A 20,183-nucleotide genomic window follows, 5' to 3' on the forward strand; every position below is an offset into this window, starting at 1 on the left:
CAGAATTGGACAGCCAGGGCTACGCAAAGAAACCTTGTCTCAAAACAAAACAAAACAACTTAACTTTCTTTTTTTTTTTAAAGGACAACTTTAAGGGACTTGCAAAATGGCTCAGTAGGTAAAGGTGATCATTGTCAAGCCTGATGACCTGAGTTTGAGTTTCAGGATCCACGTGGTTGAAAGACAGAACTGACTCACAAAAAAGTTGTCCTCTGACCTTCATATTGCATGATCAGACACACAATAAACCAACAAAGCAAAGCAAAACTCTCCAGTTTTTGTTAAATTTCCAAGAGAGAACTTTCCTATTTAGTGGCACTCGGTGTGGCAGCCCAGTCTCACTGCCCTGTTTGTATGAAGAAGCTGCTGTATCTCTCAGAGATTCCAAGAGTACACAGCCAGTGATGGGATGAGGAACAGGGAAAGTCTCTGGAAACTACAGGGTGTTGAATAAAAGACCATTGTTACTATTAGGGTCCCTCTCCCATAAATACAGCTCCCCACCCCCACAAGCTGTTTTTGCAGTGTGTGGATGAAATCCAGCACTTGTTGCTTGCTAGGTAAGGACTCTAGCATTGAGCCATTCACCCCAAACCCTTAAATGCAATAATAAACTTTCACATAACAAGTTGGAACCTTATAAACACCCAGTTCAGTGAACTGTTTTGTTTGTTTGTTACTGATTTAAAAATGATGAACTTCTGACTTTGTCTATATTCAAAGGTTTTTTGTTTTTGATTTTTTTGTTTGTTTGTTTGTTTTTTAGTTTTTGAGACAGGGTTTCTCTGTGTAGCTTTTGGAGCCTGTCCTGGAACTCTCTTTGTAGATCAGGCTGTCCTCGAACTCACAGAGATCTGCCAGGCTCTACCTCCTGAGTGCACAACTACAGCCTGGTCAAAGTCTTCAGTTACGTGTTATATTCTTTATAACCTCATTGTCTGGTCTTTGCCAGATGACAGCTCCCTTAAACTGATTCCTTATGCCTTTGAGAGTGGCCTTGTTCAGCTCTTAAGTGCATCCTTGATTTCTAACGTGACTGTACATCCCAGGTTCAGGCTTGGCTTATGTTATTTAATGCTTATGTTAGTGGATGAACCGTTGCTCCAAAAGGGGCATGGTCTAGTTCTGTGTAATGACACGTAGAGCCTTCTTCTTTGTAGACATGTTACAAATCTCACATAATGTTATGTTCATATTTGGGCCTGTGTTTGGCTTAGTGATTATTTAAAATTTATACAATTTAATGATTTAAATATTTGCATGGATCATTTATGTGATTTCAAAAATCAAAGCTACGCTATACATTTCATTGAAAGAAGCTTTATTTCCTACCACTGAGCTAAATCCCCAGCCCCTTCATTTCCAATTCTTTTTCTTCCACACTATGGGTTTCTCCCAACAGAAAGAAAAACTTCCCTTAAAACAAACAAACAAGCTGGGCAGTGGTGGTGCACGCCTTTCATCCCAGCACTCGCAAGGCAGAGCCAGGTGGATCTCTGTGAGTTCTAGGCCAGCCTGGTTTACAGAGTGAGTTCCAGGACAGCCAGGGCTACACAGAGAAACCCAGTCTCAAAAACACCTAAAACAAACAAACAAACAAACAAACAAACTAACTAACTAACTAATGCTTAATAGGCTGATTTTAATTAAAACACACAAAAAACCCAAGTCTCTTGGCAATATTCTAACATGCAGTTAAAACCAGCAGGGGTTAGTTACACATCCAGCTGGCTTACAGTGACAGCGAATACTCTCTGTGTGATTCTACACTGCATCCCATTCCCACCCCACAACCACTTTTTTTTTTTTTTTTTTTTTTTTTTTTTAAGTCCTTATTGAAAGGAGGACACTGTTGCAGAGTGGTCATGGGACTGGGGTAAGATGCAAGGAGACACTCAGGAAATGGGCCCAGAAATCCATCACTCCTCAGGAACCCTTTTAAAGTCTCACTATTTGCATTTTAGTGCAGAAGATACCACTGTGCTGTTCTACAGGGGTCAGCAGCTTCGCTGGCTCTTACCTATTAAATGCTATAACCAGTGATGTCTAGACAATGCTGGAGGGGAGATGCTGGCTATAGTGCACACACCTCTAGTCCCGGCACACAGGAAGCAGAGAAAAGTGAGTCTCTGTGAGTTTGATGCCAGTCTGGTCTACATAGGGAGTCCAGGCTAGCCAGGGCTACACACTGAGACTTTTTAAAAAAGAAAAAGAAAAAGAAAAGAAAAAATGAAGGGAAGGAGGGACAGAATCATAGCCAGAATAAGACTCACTTTTAAAAATTATTTTATTATTATTACTTTTGTTTTGTTTTTTGAGACAGGGTTTCTCTGTGTAGCTTTTGGAGATTGTCCTGGAATTCACTTTGTAGACCTGGCTGGCCTTGAACTCTAGAGATCCGTCTGCCTCTGCCTCCCCAGTGCTGGGATTAAAGGCGTGCGCCACCACTGCACATCCAAGACTCACTATTGAACATTAGACTGCCACTCTAGAATCTAGAGTCTAGATAATCACTTGGGTCCAAAATGAAGACTGAAAATTGAATTCTAGAAATACTTTACAGGGGACCTGGGGATTTATTTTAGGCTCACTTTGAAATCAGCATGTAGCCCAGGCTACCTTTGAATTTGTGGCAATCCTCCTACCTCAGCCTCCCAAGGGCTTGGATTACAGGTGTGCACTACCATGATTGGCTCTAATAGATGTATCCAGATGTTGGAACAAATTCTGGAAGAACTAGAGGCTTCTTCATCCCAAGTCCCTGGTTTCTTCTTGAAGATTCTTCCATCTTGAAATCAGTTTAAGATTTGCCATCCAAAAAGGGACATGCAGACATGCACTTGGAAGGCAGAGGCAGGCATATTTTTAAATTTGAGGCTAGCCTGGTCTACAGACGGAGTTCCAGGATAGCCAGAGTTACACAGAAAGATCCTGTCTTGAAAAAATAAATAAATAAAAATAAAAGTAATGGAAATTTTTGTAACCCGTTCACCCAACAGATAATATATGAATAATGCAGGACACTTCTCTAAGGGAATGTGAAGAGAAGAGAGAACAATAAATTCTGTCCACATAGGGCCTACTGTCTATGGCTTATTCAAGATCAGTAGCTAACGTAACTTCTACAAGGGAACTGACTTGGATTTAGATTTAGAAGAAAGATTCAGCAGTTAGGAAAAACTGACAGAAGCATAGCAGACATCCAAATAGGTCACAGGCAGCCACTGAATGACAGCCTGTAGTTCTGGGTTCTTGGTGGAGCTTCTAGATATTGTGCTGAATCTGGGTAGTACAGTAACATTTATTGGAATGGGAGGAAACCAAAGATGCTTGGTGTTGTACAGTGTGCATAACAATGCATAACTTTTTAACACTTATGTAGGGGAAAGTTTACTATGTAATTATCTAAGAGTGACAGCTTACTCCAGTTTTCAAGTGAACAAATTCCATTCCAGCATGATTTACTATTACAGGGAGGGAAATGCTATGCGAAGTGAATAAAGATTATACCCTGTTTTTTTTCGGATGGTACCAAGGGTTATTTACCATTTTGGAGCATCTTGTCAGCAACAGCAATCCTACCTTGGAATTGGAGGCTCCATTTGATTGGTCTGTCCTTGTTGCATTTGGGCCAGTGCTTCTCAAGCTGTAGCATTCACATGAATGACCTGGAGATCTTGTTTCATTAAAAAACAACAACAACAACAACAACAACAACAACAATAGAAGGGACTGTTTAATAATGGAAAATTTCCAGTAGAGAGTGACTGGCCACATTAAAGAAGGACAAGCTATGGAGTAATGTTCTTTAGGGAGTAGGAAATGGGGGCGACCAGGCACCAGAGAGAGACCAGGCTGTTGTTCAGTATCTGATTTTGTAAAAGAAGAGAAGGAAGACAGAGTGGTGGGGGAAGAAGAAGAGAGATGGGATGCCAGGACACAGACTTGGAAGTGAGGTATGACTGTTACTGTTATTGCTTTGTTGTTATTGAGCTCTTGATCAGCGCTGACCTGTTTCTGGAGAGCTTTAACTGTGCCTAATGTTTCTGTATTTTAAATTTTATCTTCTTTTTTTTTTTTGGACAGGGTCTCACGTAGCCCAGGCTGGCTTGGAACTTGCTATATAACCAAGGATGACTTTGAACTTTTGATCCTTCTGCCTCCACCTCCCAAGTTCTGGGATTGTAGGCTTAGGCTACACTGTTTGACTTTATGCAGTGCTGGAGATTGACCCCAGGGCTTTCTGTATGTGATGCAAGCACTCGACCCAATGAGGTATATCTCCCAGCCCCACGTTATATTTACTTTTAAATACATTAAATTTAAATGACCACATCTATTGTATGGACACTGCTCTGGATATCTCTTCCCTTGGCCACAGTGTCATCTTTCAGCATCTTTTGGATCAAGAACACTGTATTGGAAATTATACCAGAGTCCATCCACTCCTCCTTTCAAAAATACATTTATTTATTTATTTATTTATTTATTTATTTATTCATTTTCATTCATTCATCTATCTATCTATCTATCTACCTATCTATCTATTTATTTATGTCAGATCAATGAGGATTGGGACAGCATAACTGTTTTCTTTTTTAAATCTCTAGGGACTCCCACATATAAAAATCTCAGTTAATATTTGTACGGAGAATGGCTGAAACAGGCAATGCTGGTCTTTGAAGTTAGATGTGATTTCAAAATAGGCTAAGCTTTAAGATGTTACAATATCCATTATCTCCCCACTGTTTATAATAATAGAAATACTGGGAAGGACGTAATACCCATTATAGGGAGTGTAGTGTAATTAAATGATGCATAAAATACAACATTATAGCCAGGTGGTGGTGCCGCATGTCTTTGATGCGGGTTATGCAGAGAAATTCTGTTTTAAAAAAACAAAAATAAACCAACAAACCAACAAAAAAAAAAAAAGAAAGAAAGAAAGAAAGGAAGGAAGGAAGGAAGGAAAAAAAACGTACAATATTATGCAGAAAAATACAAGAAGAGCATACAAAAGGTTGTATTCAGCCAGATGTGGCAGTACCTGCCCCTCATCCTAGCACTTGGACGTAGAGGCAGGTGGTTCTCTGTGAGTTCAGGCCAGCTAAAATTACATAGTGAGACTCTGTATTAAAAACAATAAAAAGTCAGGCTGTGGTGGTGCATGCCTTTAATCCCAGTACTCCAGAGGCAGAGGCAGGCGGATCTCTGTGAGTTCGAGGCCAGCCTGGTCTACAGAGTGAGATCCAGGACAGGCACCAAAACTACACAGAGATTCGAAAAACCAAAGCAAATCAAACCAAACCAAACCAACAAGAACAAAACAAAACAAAAACAAAAAACAAAAACAAAACAATAAAAAAGCCGGGCAGTGGTGGCACACGCCTTTGATCCTAGCACTCAGGAGGCAGAGACAGGCAGATCTCTGTGAGTTTGTGAGTTCGAGGCCAGCCTGGTCTACAGAGCCAGTTCCAGGATAGGCTCCAAAGCTACACAGAGAAACCCTGTCTTGAAAACAACAATAACAAAAACCCAACTCCCCCCCCCAAAAAAAAACAATAAAAAATGGTGTATTCACTTTGTACTAAAAGAAAAATGTCAATTCAGACAGTATACAATAATCTTACTTTGTAAAAGATATATATTAAGCCAGATATCGTAGCTCATGCACTTGGGATTCTGAGGCATGAGGATTACCCATGAGTTTGAGGCCAGCCTGTGCTATAGAGTGAAAACCTAACTCAAGCAACAATAATATATATTTATATGCACAGAAAAAGATTGGACCAATTTAGTGAATGGTTATATTAACAGTGACCATTACCACTGGATGGGATAAGCAGGTAATGCTTTTGTTCTTTTTTCATAAATGGTGTATTTCTTTGTTTCACCTTCTGAGACAATGTCTTATTAACCCAGACTAGTTTTGAACTCTATATATAACTGAGGATGATCTTAAACTTCTCATTCCTCTGCTCTGCCGTCCAAGTTCTGGGATTACAGGCATGTACTGTCACTGCTGGTTTATGTAGCACTGAGATGGAGCTGGGGGCTTCATGTATTCTAGGTAAGCACTGTACCAACTGAGCTACATCTCCAGCCCTGATTTCATTATGCTTACCTAGTATGAACGAGGCTCTGAGTTCAATTCCTGGTACCACAGGGAAAAAATTGTATCACACATATATGTATATATGAGACAGAAAATAGATTAGTGAGTGGGAATAGGGAAGGAGACAGAAGGAATTTATGAGAATCCACAGGGTTGGGGATTTAGCTCAGTGGCAGAGTGCTTGCCTAGCAAGTGCAAGGCCCTGGGTTTGGTCCTCAGCTCCAGGAAAACAAAAAAAAGTGAGAATCCATAAAAACATCCCAAGTATTCGGAAACTGATTTATGTTAAGCCAGTAGTTGTGACTCATACCTGTAACCTCAGCATTTGGGAGCCTGAGACAGGAGGATCTTCAGATCAAGGCCAGCCTGGGTTATATAATGAGACTTCGTCTCAAACAATGAAATCAAACCAAAATAAAAATCAACTACCCCCCTAGCCACCCTCAAAGTAATAATAAAGAATTATGGTCGAAATGCATGTTTTTATGATGTGCAGATATTCTTTAAACTGTTAAAGAATTACATATGTGTTTGTATTCTTCAAAAGTTTAAAGCAGGGCCTAAAGAGATGCTCAGTGGTTAAGAGCACGTGCTCTTGGAGAGGACTTGAGTTTGGTTTCCAGCAACCACATTGGGTGGCTCACAACTGCTTATAATTCCAACTCCAAGGGATCTGATATGTCTGGTCTTTATGGGTACCTCCATTCATGTGCACATACCCACACGTAGTCATATATACATACATACATACATATAATTTAAAAATGTATACTTAAAAATTCAAGCAATGTGGAATTAAAGTCCTCTACTCTCACATCCAATTCTATTTTATAGGCAAACCCAGAAGTGATTGATGTTTAATAACTTTCTGAATTTTTTATTTATTTATTTTTATTTTTTGGTTTTTTGAGACAGGGTTTCTCTGTGTAGCTTTGTGCCTTTCCTGGAACTCGCTTTGGAGACCAGGCTGGCCTCGAACTCATAGAGATCCGCCTGGCTCTGCCTCCCGAGTGCTGTGATTAAAGGTGTGCACCACCACTGCCTGACAAAAGTGGTTTTTTTTTTTTTTTTTTTTAAAGATTTATTTATTGGGGCTGGAGAGATGGCTCAGAGGTTAAGAGCACTGACTGCTCTTCCAGAGGTTCTGAGTTCAATTCCCAGCAACCACATGGTGGCTCACAACCATCTGTAATGAGATCTGGTGCCCTCTTCTGGCATGCAGGGATGCACGCAGACAGAACACTGTAAACATAATAAATAAATCTTTTTTTTTTATTATTTATTTGTTATGTGCACAGAAGAGGGTGCCAGATCTTATGACAGATGGTTGTGAGCCACCATGTGGTTGCTGGGAATTGAACTCAGGACCTTTGGAGAAGCAGCCAGTGCTCTTAACCGCTGAGCCATCTCTCCAGCCTGATGTTTCTTTCTATGCAAATTTAAGATACAGATTATAGATACATGAGCTGTTTGTAATTTTCTTTTTCCTTCTTTCCTTAAAAACACATAAAACCCAATCAACGAAATAAGAACACGAACAAAAACCCAGGTCTCAGCTGGCTCCAGTCTCTTGATCTTGTTCTATACCTGAAGATGACATTGAAATCCTGGTCCTCCTGCCTGTACCTGCCATTTGCTAATATTGTAGGCTTGATTTATGTAGTTCCGGGGATGGGACCCAGGACTTTGTGGCTGCTAGGCAAGCATTCTACAGCGAGACACACTTCAACCCCTTATTTTTGGCTTCTTAAGAGAGAGTTTCACACTTTGAGTTTCTGATCCTTCCTTGTTGGCCTTCCAAATGTTAGGACCACAAGTGGGTAGCACCACACGTTACAACTTAAATCTTTCTCTGGATGTGTAATGTGAGACATGACAGAATTTCCTCTGCAAGTATTGATGGAGTGAAGTCAGGGACAGAGGATGACATCTTTTACATGGGAACTTCTTAAAACTCTTTTTTAAAATAAATTATTTTTATTTTATGTCCATAGGTGTTTTGCCTGCATGTGTTTGTATGAGGGCAGCTGGAACAGGAGCACAGACAGCTGTGAGCTGCCATCTGGGTGCTGAGAATTGAACCCAGGTCTTCTGGAAGAGCAGCCAGTGTTCTTAACAGCTGAGCCATGTCTCCAACCCCACATTCATACTTTTATGCTCTCCTTACCTTTTGCCATTTGCTTGTTTTTAAAGCTATTTATTTATTTTAAGACAGGGTTTCACAGTGTAACAGCTCTGGCTGGGCTGGAACTTTCTCTGTAGCCCAGGCTGGCCTCAAACTCACAGAGATCCTGCCTCTGCCTCCTGAGTGCTGGAATCAAAGGCATGCACCACCACTGCCCTGCTTGCTTGCTTTATTTTTTACATTTTTATTTTTTATTTTTGTGCTGTCATGTATTAGTGTAGGCACACAAGGCTAGCATTTCTGTGGAAGTATGTTAGAGGATAACTTGTGGGCTTCTTTCCTTATACCATGTAGCTTCTGGGATTTAGCTCAGGTTTGTCAGGCTGGGCGGCAAACACTTTCACCTGCTGAGCCATCTAGCCTAGTCCCATTTGCCCATTTTTGTTATGAATGTTTGAAGTTATAAGCCCAATAAAAATAGAAATAAGAGATACTATTGAATCCTTATGCCATATACTCTTCCTCTTAAAAAAAAATACAATTTTTAAGTGCCAAATGCCTTAAATGTAGTCTCATTGACTCTTTATAACAGCACTCCGAGGTATGCAGAATTATGTGTGATTTGACAGAGGAGAGCTCTAAGACCTAGATTTGCCAAGGTCACACAGCTAGTGTGCAGTGAACCTGGATCTTTACACTGCAGCATTTCTTTTGCCTTGGCAAACTTCCTTTTATACTGCAAACCCAGATTTAATGATCTCATCCTCTGTGCATGTGTTCTTCCCCAACTCAGACAGAGGGATGAACTTTCCTCAAGGTGCTTACGATCCAGGGAAGACTACAGTTCAGTGACATAACAATGCATCGTTGAACAGGGTGATGTGCAAGCTGGGCAGCCAAGGAGCTCCAGAGGAAGTATGTTTTGAGCTGATTGAACAACCTGCTTTCCAGAAGGCCAATCAGACACAGTGGTCTGTGGCCTCGCACCGACTTAAGGAGCCTCAGAGGTTGTTACAGAGCTGCATATACTTTGGAAAGGACAGTTTTGTAGTTACCTAAGGATCAAGTTGGCCCGAAAGAGGGGCAAAGGGAAGTGTGAAGTTGAAGGCCATACTGTTAAAAAGCTTTCTAACTAAGTATTGACACATTGTTCTGTGAATGAAGCACAGCGGTTATATTTTTTGATGGTGCTGTGGATGCAACCCTGGATCCCGTCCATGTCAGGCAAACATGTCCTATCACTGAGTATCATTACCAGTTCAGAGCTGTTAATACTTGTGTCTAGTACTGTAACAAGATGAGAAGAGTACCATCAGGGGGACTGGCGTGGGAGGTTAGTCCCCTGCTGTCTTCTTGCATTAAGTGGTCAGGTTCTTTGTCAGAAATTTGCTTTAGGCTGAAGACCTTGGCTCATTCTCCAGGGCATTCTAGCTCCCTGCTCAGTACAGAGCACTCAGCACATACATAGGGGCTGATCTGGCTGGCAGAATGCTAGCCACCAAGAAGATGCCTGCCAATAGTTGTATCCAGTACCACTGCTGGAACAAAATGTGTAGGTTTTCAGCTAGTCTGCCATAACCCTAAGGAGGGAAAACATTTCCCAGGCCGTTAAGGATAAAGGAGATGCGATTTTGATTTCTGTTCCGTGCTTGCTATGTGCCAGGAAAATTCATATCTATTGTTTTATGCTCATTCATATTTATTGTTTATCTGCTCATCGGCTCTTAAATCGGAATTATTGTTTTAGTTTCTGTGAAGTGGAAACTGAGGCTCAGAGCAGTTCTGTAACTTGGCCACGGTCATACAATCGCCAAGTGGGAGAGGGGCCCAGGACAGATTCGAGTCTTTTACTCAGCCAGGGTACAGCCTGCCCTTCCTCCACCCGGGCAGGCATTGCGGCGCTTACTCCGTTTGCGTAGAGGCTGAGGCTGCGGAAGCGTCCCGCACCGGGGCGTAGAGCCTGGGAAGACCAGCTCGTTACTGCGGCCGGGAGCTGCTCTCAGATTCCGCAGTTACGAAGTTTCCGCGCCTTTCCCTCTTTCCAGCAGCGGCCTCCGCTCAGCAGCGCTTACGTTGCGGGCGCAGCGGGGCTCAGGTGCTGCCGCCGCCCGAACTAGGCGCCGCGAGGTGGGCGGGACGCAGATTACGTAAGCGGTCTCGCAGGTGCAGGCGGCGGCCGCCGGCCTGAGCGCCCTGCGCGCTCCCAGGTGCGCAGTTGGCGCAGGCAGCGGCGCGGCGGGCGGCGGCGGGCGCTGGCCGGAGCTCTCAGGTGCGGCAGAGCGCGCGTGCAGGGGGCGCGCGGAGGGCGAGGGGGCGGGCTTTCCGTTCCCCAGCAGCCGCGTGCCCTCCCCTCCGCCCCGCTCGGCCAATGGGCGTGCTCGGCGTCGTCACGTGGCCGCCGCCGCCGCGGTCGCCGCCGAAGCCGATCTCGGATCCGCGAGCGCCACCAGGGCAGCAGCCGCCGCAGCCGCCGCCGCTGTGCTGAGGAGCCGGAGACGCGGGCGGACGAGGTGGCGGCGGCGGCGGAGCGGGAGCAGGGAGCGGACGCGGGCGGAGCGCGGCGGCGCGGGTAGGCTGCGGCGGTGCGGGCGCCTGCGCGGCGGGCCATCCCGGGCGGGCGGCGGTTGAGGCGGCGGTTGAGGCGGTTGGCGGAGCCGGCCCGGGCCCCGCATTGTTTGTTGTGCGGCGCGTCCTTAGCAGCGGCGGCGGCGGCTGCTGAGGCGAGGAGCGCGGCGCAATCTTGGCCCCGCGGCTCGGGCATTGTGGCCGCCGTTGCGGTGCCTGGCCGGTCCGTGTCAGGACTGCGGGCCGCCCTGCTTGCTTTCGGGGTCGGGGTCGCGAGTGCCGGCCCCGAGTCTCCCGAGGGCGTGGGCAGCGTGCGGGGCGCGAGCTCGGGGAAGGTGGGAGGGCTCTGGGCTCGGGGCAGGTGCTGGAGGACGTTGCGGGCAGGAATCGGGGAGAGGCTGGCGGGGCACAGGGTGTGGGCAGACTTAGGGAGAAGAGAGGGTTGAGGGACCCGGCCCCACGGTGACCAGGGCCTCAAGGACAGGCCTGGGGGCCCATGGGGGCCTAGGTTTGATTTGAGAGGGAAGGAGGACGTTCCGTTTGGGGGTTCAGACGTGTGTGAAGGGGGATTTGGGGCGGGCAGGGGCAAGTAAGATGGTGGAGGGAGGGAGAAGATGGGCACCTCTAGGCTGAAATGGAAGGAGCAGATGCCCCGGTTAGGGCTGCGTGTAAGGGGCAGGGAACCGGGCAGAGTGGGAAGGCCACCGGACCGCCTGAAGGGAAATGGCGGAGGAGGGGTCTATAGCGGGGAGTGTGGTGGCGGAGGAAATTGAGGGTGTTCAGGTAGGAGGGTGTGTGTGTGTGTCTGTCTACAGTCTGTGTGTGCCCAGGGCTCCAGGAGTTCCTTGATGGGTGTCTGGCAGAGGAATGAAGGGATTGACAAGCTAGAGGAGAAAGGCAGATGTTTGTCCTGTACTCATGGGAGAGGAGGATGGGGCTAATGGGGGGAGGGGTGATTGGCACAGGGACTGAGTTTGAGGGGTTTCGGAGAGAAATGGTTAGGTGATTGGTTGGAAAGAGGTGTCCAGGCAGGAGGTGTGTGTCGTAGCAGAAGTGAAAAGGAGGGTGTTTGTGTGAGAAACACTGGTGGGCAGCACCAGCAGAGGAACCTTGAGGTTGGCACCGTGGAAAGGGACAGGTGTGTGGGGCAGAAAGGAAGAGGGGGGTGTTTATGGAGTTGTAGGTGAGGTGTAGGGACATATGGAAGGAAATATTCCCAGGGCAGGAGGTATGGAGAGAAGTTGGGGAGGAGGAGGAAGATGGAAGGGGGTGTGTTTGAAGGGAAATCAGTAGAAGGTGGGATAGGTCTGGAGTGCAATGTGGAGGGAGAAGGGAGGGGATTAGGCAGGGCATAGTGAAAGGCGGAAGAAAGGGTATTTTGTAGTAGAAAGTATACTGAAGGAAGGGCCTGGTAGGTATGTATGGATGCATGTCTGACTAGAAAGGGACAGCTGTGTGGGGTTGATGTGGTGAAGGAAGTAGGATGCTCATGTTTAAGGCAGGAAATGACTGTTGGAGAGCGTTCAGAAATAGGTTACCTAAGCGTTTGGAAGATTTCAGGTGTAGAAGTGTGAGGAAAGATTGGAGTATTTACAGTTTTAAGACATTTGAGGATCCAAAATTATTAGGTTACTGAGATAATAAAAGGTAGAGTGCAGAAATTGAGTAGGAGGAAAAAAACTAGAGAAGATTACTTTGAGGCTTAGGGGGACTAGACATTTGTGACAATGGACAGAGGATGTGGATCCTAGACCGATATTAACAGAAAATAGAGGATATTCAATTGTGTACCATGTCTTACAGTTCATTCTTTTAGGATCACAGAGATGATGAAACCTGAGTTTTAGTTCCAGAACAGTGAATGGCAAGGACTAAGGGAGAACTGAATGCCTGCTGTCAAGTTGGGATGTATGTGGTGTGTATTTGATTGGCTTTGTTGACCGATGAGTAAACCTACAGACAGCTATACAGCATCATGAGGTAAAGTAAATGGGATAGCAGCAGGTGCATGGCAGATGTCTTTGTGGAGCTGCAAGAGAGCAGATCCCAGAGGTCAGTAGCATCAAGAGCACTGAGAGAGGAAGGGATATGTTGGTGCGCAGTGTCTCAGGTACTCAGATGCTTCCTGGGTAATGGGATAGTATTCAGGTATTGGATGACGTAACACCTGAGTCCCATACTACAAGCTGACAAAAATGTACATCTAGCTTCTAAAAGTGGCAGAAATGGAGCCTTTGGATTCTAACCTTTAAAATCTTAATAATTGATGTTGGATTGTCAGCTTTTTTTTCCCCAAGTAAAGTAGACTTTAGCTTGAGACTTTTGGTTCTTTGGTATTTTGGCTTGCTTTAATGGTATATGTGATGTTAGCTTTAATGAGGGAAGATACCTCTAGAGTTGGGTGGACATAAAGGCCATCATCGGCCTGCCAGATATATGGGAACTAACCTTTAGGAGTTTGAGCACAGACATTTCAGTGTCTTGTCTCCTTTAGTGTTCTGTAGCTCTGTGTGTGTGTGTGTGTGTGTGTGTGTGTGTGTGTGTAGAGGAGAGAGAGAGAGAGAGACAGAGAGAGAGACAGAGATTTGGAAGAATTAAGCAAACTGCTTTGAGATTGTTTTATAGTAAGCACTGTTTCCTAGAATCATGGAAAATGAATTCTCTTGACAGTTGAAATTTCTGTCTTGTCAGATTTTGCTAAAAAGCAGATTTCATCTTGTTATGGAAGTAACTTGAATTACTACTCTATGCACTTCATACTGCTATGATTTCAGAGAAAAGGTCTGCTTTGGATACTTGGGGACTTCCTGGGTTGATTGGTTTTCTTTTGTCAACTTGGAAAGTATCTTCATGTAGGCATTGCACTTTGAAGTAACCAGTTTTAAGTGGGAGTCAGAATCTTGCCTAGATATAGCAAGAGAGGAGTAGAGCACCAATTTTTAAGTAGCTTGAATTTTAACTATAAGTAGTTAAAAAGTTAATCATTTTTAAAATCTAGATTTGTAGTGTTTATGCAGGAAGTAAAATGGTGTTCAGAAGGCATTGTTAAAGGATTTTATTTTTGGAGGGAAATGTATTTTAGTATACTTTTGATTGAAACTCTCGGAGTTTGTTGAGTGTGGCGCCCCCCTCCACCCCCCCCCCCCCCAAACACACACTCGAGACAGGGTTTCTCTGTCCTGGATCTCACTCTGTAGACCAGGCAGGCCTAGAACTCACAGAGACAAACCTGCTTCTGCCTCTTGAATGCTGGGATTAAAGGCGTGCACTTCCATTGCTTGGTGTTTTCTGGGATTTGATGTATGTCTAGAATATAATTATAAGGAGCATATGTGTCCCTTCATTGCTCCTTGGCAGGAAATTTGAACAGGATATGAGATGACTAGAGTAACCTTTGAAAATTATCTCTTAATATGGTCACTACTCCTTCCTTTGGTCCCCTCCCCTTTATGGAGATAGTGACTTAATTCTGTTCGTAGCCTAAGATACCCATAGAAATCTCTATGTCACTTAGTCTGGCCTCCATCGCAAGAAACACCCTCCTGCCTGCTGGGTTACAGACATGAGCTAGCACACCTACACCATATGAATAAGTTTTAGGTCCAGCCTGTTCATTTTATTAGTTTTTGGGCAAGCAATATTTCCTTGCTCAAAATTCTGAAATAGTATTTTGATGAAATATATTATTGGGTGAAATTCTATAGCTTGTGATAATTTGTAGGTACTTTAAAGAAAGGTAGGTTAGTTAAACTTTGCATGCTAAATAATTGAATTCTGGTTTTATCTTCACCCATGACTGGCTGGACAAGACACTTAATCTCTTTGTGCTCATTTTTCTTCCAGAAACTTGACTCTTTATCTTCCTTCCAAGAGTGTTGAGGTGTTTATATGTAACAAGTTTGTCCTTTTTGTTTGTTTTTCTCTAAGGCTCACTATGTAGCTCTGGCTGTCTTTGAACCTAATTTATAGACGTGGCTGGCCTCAATCTCACAGCAATCCACCTGCCTTTGCTTCCTGAGTGCTGGGATATAAGGCACATGTCATAAGTTTAAATATCTTGGGAAGACTAGACTTTTGTTAATATGGAGATAGGTTCTTTTATTCCTTTTTCCTCTGTGGTTTTTAGATTGGCCAGATATTAGTTAGGGCAGCCAGAACTATGTAGAGAGACCCTGGAGAGAGAGGGAGGGAGGGAGGGAGGGAGGGGAGGGAAGGGGAGGGGAGAAAAAGGAGAGAAAAGGAGAGGAGAGAGAGAGGAGGGATATTTTGACATTAGATGAGTTTGTTGTGAGGAATTTGGCGGTGAGAATTGTGTGCATATCTGAGATGTCTCTGATTCATTGTTGCTTTACTGTGTACTTTCTTCCATTACCTCTGCAATTGAATATACTGAATTTGATATATATTTGAATTCTGTCATAGCTGAAGCTTGTACAGACATTGAGTTCTAGTGTAAGCCCAAAATTATTTCTAAACATGATTTCTAGAAGCAGTACTTTTTTGGTTTTTCGAGACAGGATTTCTCTGTGTAGCTTTGTGCCTTTCCTGGAACTCACTCTGTAGCCCAGGCTGGCTTTGAATTCACAGAGATCTGCCTGCCTCTGCCTCCTGAGTGCTGGGATTAAAGGCATTCGCCACCACTGCCCAGCGAAGCAATACTTCTTAAATCACGAGTAATACATATACGTTTTCATATTTGCAGAAAATTGATTCTCAGTGTTCAGAACAGAAAAACAGAACTATTGCTTCAGCAAGTGCCATAAAGCTTTTTTATTCTGATTTATTGAGGTCTTTCTTTCTTTCTTTCTTTCTTTCTTTTTTTTTTTTGGTTTTTCGAGACAGTTGTGTGTGTGTGTGTGTGTGTGTGTGTGTGTGTGTGTGTGTATGTAGTTTTGGTGCCTATCCTGGATCTTACTCTGTAGACCAGGCTGGCCTCCAACTCACAGAGGTCTGCCTGACTCTGCCTCCCAAGTGCTGGGATTAAACGCATGTGCCACCACCACCACCACTACCACCACCACCGGCCGGCCGGCGAGGTTTTTCTTCTTTGAGATACTTTCTCTGTATAACTCTGGGTATCTAGGTACTTGCTCTGTAGACCAAGCTGGCCTCGAACTCAGAGATCTACCTGCCTCTGCCTCCTGAGTTCTGGGATCAAAGATATGTACTACCGTGCCCAGCTTCAGAGCCTTTTTTTTTTTAAAAAAAAAAAAAAACAAATTTTCTTCTATTGCTGGAGAGTTGGCTCTGCAGTTAAGAACACTGGCTTTTCCAGAGGACCCAGATTCATTTCCCAGCACCCACATGGCAGCTCACAACCGTCTGTAACTCCAGTTCAGGTAGCTAACATCCTCACACAGACATATACATTCAGGCAAAACACCAATGCACATAAATAAAATAAATTAAAAATATTTTTATTTAACTCTGTGTGTGTGTGTGTGTGTGTGTGTGTGTGTGTGTATGTATGTGTGTGTGTCTGTCTGAGTTTGAGTGTGTCTGAGTGTGTGTAAGGTTTGTGCATGTAAGTGCAGTTGCCTGTAAAGTCCAGAGGAGGGCATTGGATCCACTGGAGCTGGAGTTAGTTGTGACAGAGTTCTGGCAACTGAACTTGGGTCATCTGCAGAGTGGTATGTGTGTGATCTTACCTGCTGAGCTGTTTCTCCAGCTTCAGCTTCACTGATGGACAATGTTTACTTTGCTTGAAGGGGAACAGTTTGTAAAAAATTAAAGCCTTTTTCAGTAATTGTACCCGGTTTATTTGTTATGAAGAACCTCCAGATGGTACTCAGGACCAACACTGCAAACATGTAAATAGCAAATTGCTTTATTAGACATTAATTTGCCTTGGCTGTGGCAACACTTTGTCTTTGATAGTAGTCTTACTGTACCTTCTGATCTGTCTAGTGGAGTACTGTCTCATGTGACATGTTTGGGACTTGTTACCTATTTTACTGCTTTCATTTGGCTTTTCAAAATTACTTTAGCTATCGAAAAACTTTCTGACAGGTGGCTATGGGTAGCTTTATACTCTAATTTTAGGGAACTATTTACACGTCACTTGAAACAGTTTAATAAGGTCAGATTAATGGTGACATAACCATTAAATGGTTTATGACTGAAGCCTGTTACTCTTTAATCTAGCTTTTAGTTTTTACATTAAATAGTGACTTGACCAAATGATCTGACTGGTCACTTTCAGCCCTAATTTGAATTATTTATTGCCTTACAAGTCCTTTAGGTACACTGTATTTAGGAAGTGCAATACCTGCTTTGCAAAATACTTTTTTTTTTTTTTTTTAACATGTGTGGCAGCATGAAGGAAGAAGCTCTAAATCTTATTTATTTGATGTTCAGGTTCTTTTTTAACATGACACACCTGCTTTCTCAAGTTAACTTTAGTATGACTTGAAAGGGCATAGTTGATTAGATTAGTAATACACAGTGTTGTATGATGTGACTTCATGGTTCATTTTCCATTTGAAAAGTGAGAATTTGCCAGTGGTGGTGGTGAGCACCTTTAATCCCAGCATTTGGGAGACAGAGGCAGGGGGATCTGAGTTCAAAGCCAGCCTGGTCTATAGAGTAAGTTCCAGGACAACCAGTACTACACAGAGAAACCCTGTCTCGAAAAACCAAAAACAACAAATGAACCAATCATCCAACCAACCAAACAGAATTATAGCCTGTGACTTTGGTTATGTTTAGTTACCTCACTGAAAAAAAAGTATATTTTAGTATAGTTAGGCTGTAAACCTTACAGTAAGTGGTTTGTTTCTGAAAGTTAAGATGGAGGTAGTCATTTCTTAAAAAGTTACTACATTTTATGTGTTTGTAGTGTGTGCTTATACCACTGTGTGTATGTGTGTGTGTGTGTGTGTGTGTGTGTGTGTGTGTGTGTGTATAGAAGTCAAAGGACAACTTATGGAAGTCTTTTCTCTCCCCTACCATGTGGGGTCTGGGGCTCTCAGGTCATCTGGAGGCAAGGGCCTTTACCTGCTGAACAATATCTCTCTGGCCATGGTGTGTTTTTTTGTTTTTGTTTTTGTTTTTTTTTTTTTTTTTTTTTTTTTTGGTGGTGAGTCAAGGTCTTACTCGGTAGCCCCAGCTAACCTGGAGGTCACTGTGTAGCTCAGGATGGCCTTGAATTATCCTGTCTCAGCCTCTCCTGAGTTGTTTGCATTACAGGAATGAACTACCACATCTAGTTTTTTATTTTGTTTTTGAAACAGGGTTTTGTTACTTATAGACTAGCTGGCTTTGAACTTGGATTCTCTACCTCAACTTCCAAGAAGCTGTCATTACAGACCAGTGGGTGCTACCATTCCCCACTAGAGAGTTCATTCAAAGATGTGTTTGTAGTTAGAAGGATTTTGAAGCTCATCAGTCATTGCACTGACATATTGGCTTTTGTGCAGCTTAGTCTACATTTTAGCTTATTGAGGTTTTAGATATTGGGTAGCTTTTAACAACTCTCATAACTAAGTTTCATTTAGCAAAGCTAGTGAACAAGAAGGAAAGATGGTGTAATTTTTATGTATGTTAGCAAGCCAGGGAAGAATAAGCATAGACCCTTGGTGTGTACATTGTCAGTTTTTTGAGCTGTGAATAAACTTAGGATGCCAAGGTTAGCATGGACCAGTAGATATCATGGATTAATAGGTCTTTAAAATGGTGTTTTATCTGCTAGCTTTTAGATAACTATGGGATTATTTAAAATTAGCTATATTTGTTATAGATTTTATGTTTAAAATTGGAATACATCCTCTAGTTTACAACTAGAATGGGGATGAAAAAAAAAAAGAAAATTTTTGTGATCGAGAGAAAGCTCATTGGTTAAGAGAAGTTGCTGTTCTGCAGGGTGAGGATCCAGGTTTGGTTCCCAGCACCCACATGATGGTTCACAACCATCTGTGTAACTCCAGTCCCAGGAGCATCCAGTGTCCTTTTGTGAATTTTGAAGGCACTGGGCACACATATATGGAACACATATTCATGTAGGCAAAACACTCAGGCACATAAAATAAAAATAAAAAATCTAAAAATAAAAAAATTATGAATCATGTAATATTTTTATTTTGTTGTTTTGCTAAGGACAGGATCTTACCATGAAGATCTACTGACTGTTCTGAAATTCACTATGTAAACCAGGCTGTCCTTGAACTCACAAAGATCTTCCTGCCTCTGCTTCCCAAGTGCTGGGATAAAAGATGTGCACCACTATGCCTGGCTATCATGTTTGTTTGTTTGTTTATTTTTAATGAAGTGTAAACTCGACTTTTTTAAAAAAGATTATATATATATATATATGGTGTTCCATCTGCATGTATGCCTGCAGGCCAGAAGAGGGTGCCAGATCTCATTACAGGTGATTGTGAGCCACCTTGTGGTTGCTGGGAATTGAACTCAGGACCTCTGAAAGAGTAGCCAGTGCTCTTAACTGCTGAGCCATCTCTCCAGCCCTGTCATGTTTATTTTTAAAGGGAAAATTAAGTACAATATAAGTTAAGGCTTGAGAAGCAGACTTAGGGCCTCTAGTAGCAAGCTCTCAAAAACAAACAAACAAAAGAAACAAAAAAAAATAATGTGTAGCACTTTCTAGCAACTTAAAAAAAAAAAAAAGAGTAGCAAGCTCCCTTAACTGCTGAGCTGTCTCTCCAGCTCCGCAAGTTTAAGTTTTATTTTTACCCAGTAGCAGCATTTGGCATGGTGGATGCTTTGCTTGCCTTCTTGAAATACTTTGTTTCATGCTTTTTTTCTCTACCTCTTTGATCTTTTCTCAGCCCCTCCTCCATCCTGATTCATTGCTCCTACCTTTTTCTGTATGACCACCTCATGGGGGGGGGGAGTCTCTGCATTTCCCTCCTCATTCCTTTCTTGCTCCTATTTGATTTCTCTTTTGAAAAATATTTAGAATATTTAAAGACTTGCGTGTGTTCCTAAGTGTATGTATTAGAATCACATGTGTGCAGAAGCCTGCAGAGGTCAAACGAGGCTTTGGAATTGAACAAGGGTCCCCTGGAAAAGCAGCCAGTGATGGCTCAATGGATGGTTAAGAGCAATCTCTCTAGACCCTGATCTCATAGTTTTAAATGCCCAACTTTCTTTATCTTGGAACTCTGGAGTTCTGTAGCCCACTGCCAAAGTGCTATTTCCCACTTAATGTGCTTTATTGACATCTTAAACTGAATTTCTCTGACCAGATTCCCTACCTTTATCTTTTCTAAATCTCCAAGTCTAGCTAATTGAGTTTGAAGGCTGTGCTAAATCATCTGAGCAGTCAGTGGCTCAACTTGTTTCACTGTGTATTGGTAAGTAAGTTGCTCCAAACTGTAAAAGCAGTTCATATATTCTCAGTGGCTTGATAAAACTCTTAGC

At 43.1% G+C, this 20,183-nt stretch overlaps 1 protein-coding gene across 5 annotated transcripts in view; it reads left to right on the forward strand.

Moving 5' to 3' along the window:
- Positions 1-10,763: 10,763 nt before the first annotated feature.
- LOC118583174 (spermatid perinuclear RNA binding protein) overlaps positions 10,764-20,183 on the forward strand; it is a 141,789-nt gene continuing 132,369 nt past the window's right edge. For 3 of the 5 annotated variants that reach the window (XM_036186552.1, XM_036186556.1, XM_036186555.1), the window contains exon 1: positions 10,764-10,809. The gene's annotated coding sequence lies outside the window, so the exon portion shown is untranslated. Of the gene's footprint in view, positions 10,810-10,863; positions 11,029-20,183 lie in introns of those variants that run through there. The other 2 variants (XM_036186554.1, XM_036186553.1) reach the window with 2 other exon arrangements.

The sequence above is a fragment of the Onychomys torridus genome, chromosome 4 (genome assembly GCF_903995425.1).
Source record: "Onychomys torridus chromosome 4, mOncTor1.1, whole genome shotgun sequence".
Classification (NCBI taxonomy): domain Eukaryota; kingdom Metazoa; phylum Chordata; class Mammalia; order Rodentia; family Cricetidae; genus Onychomys; species Onychomys torridus.